General features: G+C 38.6%; 1 long non-coding RNA gene across 1 annotated transcript in view; it reads left to right on the forward strand.

Annotated features, from left to right (window-relative positions):
• LOC111928546 (uncharacterized) overlaps window positions 1-5,049 on the forward strand; it is a 36,207-nt gene extending 31,158 nt beyond the window's left edge. Inside the window, exons 5-6 of the long non-coding RNA XR_002864172.2 lie at window positions 960-1,058; window positions 2,336-5,049. This is a non-coding gene — a long non-coding RNA (uncharacterized LOC111928546). The remainder of the gene's footprint in view (window positions 1-959; window positions 1,059-2,335) is intronic.
• The last annotated feature ends 951 nt before the right edge of the window (window positions 5,050-6,000 follow it).

A 6,000-nucleotide genomic window follows, 5' to 3' on the forward strand; every position in this document is an offset into this window, starting at 1 on the left:
AAAACAAAACAAACAAAAAACCACCAAAACAAACAAACAAAAAAAAAAAAACAAAAAGAAAACCAACCAAAACATAGGTTTCAGAATGAGGCCTCCTTCCTGGCATCTGCAGGCTGATTTAATGACACAAATAACAAGAAACTGCAACATTACAGAAAAATATTTAAAGGAAAAGCTCATGTCCAACTCCCAAAACACACCTTAGTTTTATATTACCATTTTCCTTTTCCAATACCTTTTGCCTACAACCTAAGCATCAACCACTTATTTGGTATGACACAAAATAGGATGAAAACATTAATTAATATTTGATTTAGGTTTTGCAAGATGCCTTCAGAACTCCCAAGGATTGTGTCAACTTCAAGATGATTCCTTTTTTTTGTGCTTACCTCAATCCACTTTTGAGACAACAGCTTGGACAACATGAAAACTCAAGCTTTTTGTTCCATAGGGGCCATTTTATACTAAGCACCTGAAGGTGAAAAGAGCTTACATCTGTTAGAATGAGACTGTAGAAGTCAGAGATTTTTCCTTAGGCACCAGCATGAGGCTTAAAAAATGCATCCATAAAAGTTCCAACCCAGTGGTGGGTGGGTTTAAATGAGAAACGAGGTGGCATTACTGAAATAACAAAGGATAAAGGAAGACCAGGGTAGTGAAAACCTTAAGGTGTCCTAGACACACGTTCAACAAGGAATTCCTTGGTAGTAGGACTCAAATTCTGAAGTCCAGAAGGTTTTAGAACCCGAGCCAAGTCAATCAGCCTCGATTTTCAACGTGCTTGATGGTATCATGCATGCTCTGACTCCTTCTCCAGCAAGTTTTATTCTTCAAAAGCCTTCTCCTCTAGCCCAAAGTGGGGAAAGCAATAATGCTCAATCCTGAAACTCTTCATTAGTGCACAGGAAGTTCCTGCAAAGCAATTGACAGCTGCTTGTGCTGAAATGTGTTTTACATAGATCATCACACAAAGATGCTGGAGGAAGATGTGTGAGGCCAGCCAGACTCCACCCAGGGTTCTGCTGTCAGGGAATGATGTCAAAGAACAAAATAATGAGGTAAAGTCTTGGATTGGGTGTGATTTATAAAGCTGAAGTGAGCCTCCTTGTCTGTTCAATGGAAATAATGTCAATCCATCAAGTTTAGACGAGTCAGGATAATAGTAAAAATAAACAGGTAAATAAGAGTTTTCCATAAAAGGCCAAGCCAACTCAAATCCTCTTCTCTGAAAGAACTCAAAATTTTCCATGAAATGTGACTTTCTGCATGTTAAACTTCATATAATTGTACCTAATTTCATCTCAATCAAAATAGCACAATATTGTCTTAATCCTAATAAAGAACCTCCTGCTCATTTTTTTTTCCAATGTTTTTAGCTTAATAAAACTACTGCGAGAAGTTTATATAGAGGGTTTTGGGGTTTTTTTTCCTGACAATTATACACACATGCATAGCAGGAGACATCTTAAAGTTACCATTATCATTCAATCATACTGAAAAAAGTCAAAGTATTGCCTGTGTGCCACTAAACTCATCGCCCTCCTCCAGAGCTCCTTCCACAAGAGGATTGAGACACCAAAGTTGTAAGAGGAACTTATTCTGACACTGCCTGTTCTTTTGGATAAATAGAGGGCTCCAGAGTTGTCAATACAGCACTTTTGCTACCCACTCGATTCAGTGCAAAATAAATGAGGATATTTTTCCTCTTGCAGCATGTATTAAATCCCATTAGCATTAATGAGAGCTACACGTGAGTTTGGCGGGGAGCACGCACAAAGTGCAGAGCAGAGCAGTTTCCAAATCCTCAGCCCTCCCTTATATCTTTCAGCCATCTTTTCTCTGTGAAAACCTTACCACACAAAGCCCAAAATAAAAAGAGGTAAATCAAATTCTCGTGCGTACGCTGTGTTAGGATGATGGGCTGGGGTGGGGAGGGGGGAATCTGAGGGCCTGATGTGCAAATAATTACTGTGCTTGCATTTAGCAAAGTGCTACCAGTTAAACTCCCAGGCAGCACTAATACAGTAGGAAAGCTTTGAGTTGGCTGAGCAACTTTTCACAGCGCGCTGGTAAAATAATAAATTGTGCTATGACCGATAACATTCAATAATTTCTCTGATATATTGCTACAGCCACATTTTCTACAGTGTAAAGCTCATATTTCTCTGTCATATTAGTAATTTCCATATTGCTCTTGGAGTTGGTAGGGGAAAAGTACATCACAATAGTAACAAAAGGAAGCTGACTGTTCTTTAAAATAAAATCAAAAAAAAAATAGAGACAGAAAAATAAAAAAGGAAAGGTCAGGAATTTTTTATTTTTTATTTTTTTATAGCTTCCACAGTACACCAATGACTACAAGAAAAAAAAAGAAAAATACAGCAGCTGCTACAACATTGCTTCATTACAGGCTGAGCAGAGTAAGAGTCGTGGATCCATTTTGCCTTTTCTTGCTTGATAATATCACAAAAGCATTAATGGAATCCTTATGCTGCATTGCTATGGTATGAATTTATCTACAGAGTATTCTTTATTGGTTAGAGTACAGATATGTTATTTTTCTGTATGGAGAGGTGGAGAAAAGGGGGTTCTCTGCATCTGTTAAAGAAAATACTTTCCTTACTAATGGAATATTGGTGAGGAAAAAACAAACTTTTGTACAAATAAAAAAGTATTGATATTCAGGTTATGTTATTCAAATGAGTGAGAAATTAATTAGGAACTTTATTATGCAAAACTTTGTTGACTTGGACTTAAGTTATCCTTTCAGACTATATTAAAACTGGCAGAATGAAAGACATACTATTGTTATGGCTGGAAAAAGCATCATTACTTTAAGGGAGTTAACCTTTTGAACTAGTTATTACCTTAGGATGCCATTGTCCTCTTTTGGTTACAACACTGCAAACATTTTCTGATTATTATCAACTTAAAGTTTTATTTATTGCCATATAAAAATTTGTTGAGTAGAGGTCAAGAAAGTCCCTTCTACAAAATTCTTACGTCTGATTTTTGGAGCACGGAAAAGCTCATTAAAAAAAACCCAACAAACAACACAGAATCATTATGATCATGCTCTTGGACACACAGCTCTAGGAGGTGTTTCCACACATCAGGTTAATACTGAGAGGGAAAAGGGCTTAAATAGTTTTTAGTGTTTCAAGAACTGCAAATTTCCAGTATACAGGAGAAATTCAATGACAGGGAACATCTTATTTGCTATCATACAGTCACCATCAGTTTCTCGGGTCCCAAGTAATTTACAGAGAAACCTATCTATGATATTGCCTAAGGAAATGACAAGAATCAGTGTCAGAGCAGAACTCAAAACACACAGAAACAAGGCAGCACATGTAAATGATCACTTCAGAGGGCTGAGTCTGTAGGATGAGATCCTTTAAACCCGTGAATGAAGCCTCAAATGTCATTGCCACGACTCGTGAAAACCACAGGTTGAGAAAGTCACAAGAGGTTGATTTATTCATCCAAAAGCTTGTCTGTGTGAGATTTAAGACAAACCTTTGCTGTAACTGGCCTTTCCAAACTAAGTCAGGTGAGGACATGAAGGAGGGGCAGGAAGGAGGATGCTCTCTTGTTGGGATTGTTGAGACAGGGACAACTGAGAGACATTGCAAAAGGTGTTTTATTATCAGTCTCACGAGAGGCTGAGACATTAAAGCTGTTACATCCAACGCCATTGTATTAGAAGCTGTCTTAATTCTAATTACAATGCCTTTTCTTAATTTCTGAGCCAATCAACTACTTCTACAAAGCTTGCTAATAACATTTAAAACCAATCATTAATTTTCTCACATTAAATGACTACCACAATGCAGCTTTTCTTATCCAATCATATAACACTACACAAATTTACATTGCTACAGCTTAAGCTTCCTACTAACTCTATTACAAGTTCTGTTGCTAAACTTTAAAATTTTTCTATCTTGCTCAAAATTTTTTCTCTTATATAAAGCATATTTCTACTTGCTTAAAACATATTTCTGCTTAAACCATAAACCCACATTTTTGCTTCATGTCTGTGTAGCTTTTCTGCTCCAAATCTTCAAGGCTTTTCCAAGGTCTTAGGTTGAACTTTGTATCCATCTCTACCTCTGAGCCTCTCAGAACACCCAAGGTTCTGAGAGCTTCCTGTGCCTCCATTTCCCCCACACATACTGGAGCACAGCTGTACAACCAGCCAACCCATCCCCATCTTCCTTACATCCTGCCTCAGGCATTCCTGGGGTTGGTGGCAGGAGGGCATAGAAACAGAAGCCAGGGAGAACCGACTGCTGTTTGCATCCAGAGATCAACATCCCAGCTCCTCAACACCCTCAAAGCAGGTGAAATGATTCTCAGCACATCAGCACAAACCACGGGCCAGTTTTATCTGACGTGGGATTGCCAAGCAGAGGCAGCTTTCAGGCCAGCTCCTGTGACACCCTGGAACATTCCTGCTTGAATGATTCATGAGAGCAGCCATGGAAACAACCACTGCTTGTCTCTGCATTTCCAGATCTCTTGTGGTGACTGCAAGACATGGAGTGAATAGTGACTTCCAGAGCAACAATTTTCTGGAACAGCCTTTGCCCACAAAGCTGTGTCTGAGCTCATGAAGTAAGAACCAGCTGGCACTGGAGAATGGGACTGCAGAGATATTATGCCTGGAAACAGCTGCAGAACTTCAACCTGATGTAAATATTTCCTCTGATGTCGAGGGAAGTCTGTAGCTTAGTCTTGAGCTGTAACAACAGGGTACCAGCACGAGAACTGTGTGAGCTGTGAGAAATCCACAGCCCTGGCTATCCAACTGCTTGCCTTGGCTACCAGCTGCAGATCTCAATGCCTGGACTGCTGGAGTGGAGATGCAAGCTGCCCTCTCACAGCTCACTCTGATCTGGATCTTCCAGGTCTTGCCATTCCCTAGGAGAAAGAGGTAGTTTACATTTCTGCCCAAGTTTATTTGCCTAACTTGAAGCTTAATCCAGGGAGAAGGAATTTCTACATTGTGCAGCACGATGACCATCTACACACAGTTCACCTATAAAATAGACATTAAAAACAAATTAAAATATTTAGCTTTGTGCTAAGTCACAACTGCCTGCTGGTTTCTGCTCAGAATCCACCAGAGTAATAGGCATAACCTGTTATTAGGTAGAGGCAGCTTAAAAGCCTCTATGAATACACCCCATTTAAATTAAACTCCTATGGGGTGATCTGTGAATATTCTTTGAGGAAAGAACAATGTTCACTTTGGGCATTCCCCTGCTACAGCAGTTTATGCTGCTTGATGTGGCTTAAATTTGTGGCAGAACTTGTCCAGATTCCTTCTACATAATGAGCCAGAGAAGAGTTTCCTTGAATTGCAACCCCACCTTAAGAGTAAAAATCTAAAAATTTCTACAACTGACCAAAAATTGGGAGGTTTTTTGTTTAAGAAGGCATGCTATACAATGAGAAAAGCTTGAATTGAAAGGAAAGAGGCAGCTTGGCTTAGACTGCTTTAAAAAAAGTGATAAAATAACCAGCAGCCAATTGTCATTTCTGGCCACAGAGATTTCATTTCTATGACCAGCCAGGCCAAAAGGCTGAGGGGACTTGCCAAGCTGTGAAACTTTCATGAGCAGTTGGAAGAGGACAGGCACAATTTTGAGAGCTTCAGAGAGGGCTTTTCCATTTTGCAAATTTAGAGTAATATCTATATTACAGATGTACTTTATTTAAAATTTTAGATCTTGTGCGGGTAAGTTAAAAATTAGCTGCATTGTTAATTCAGGTTACAATGAATTTGAAGCATATTGGGAGTTAATGATGTTAATAGCTTTGTACAATGTGTTTCCTATCTATTACCTCAAGTCCTTTTTTAAAAATACATTTGCAATGATAAAAATCACCATTCAGATTTATACTGATTAAAGAAAAAACCTTACTGATAACAAACTTGAGCAGACAATCCAAATTAATTGTTGGTTTGATTAAAATGCAGCGTGTATATGATAA

Source organism: Cyanistes caeruleus, chromosome 4, assembly GCF_971803275.1.
Source record: "Cyanistes caeruleus chromosome 4, bCyaCae1.hap1.1, whole genome shotgun sequence".
Classification (NCBI taxonomy): Eukaryota; Metazoa; Chordata; class Aves; order Passeriformes; family Paridae; genus Cyanistes; species Cyanistes caeruleus.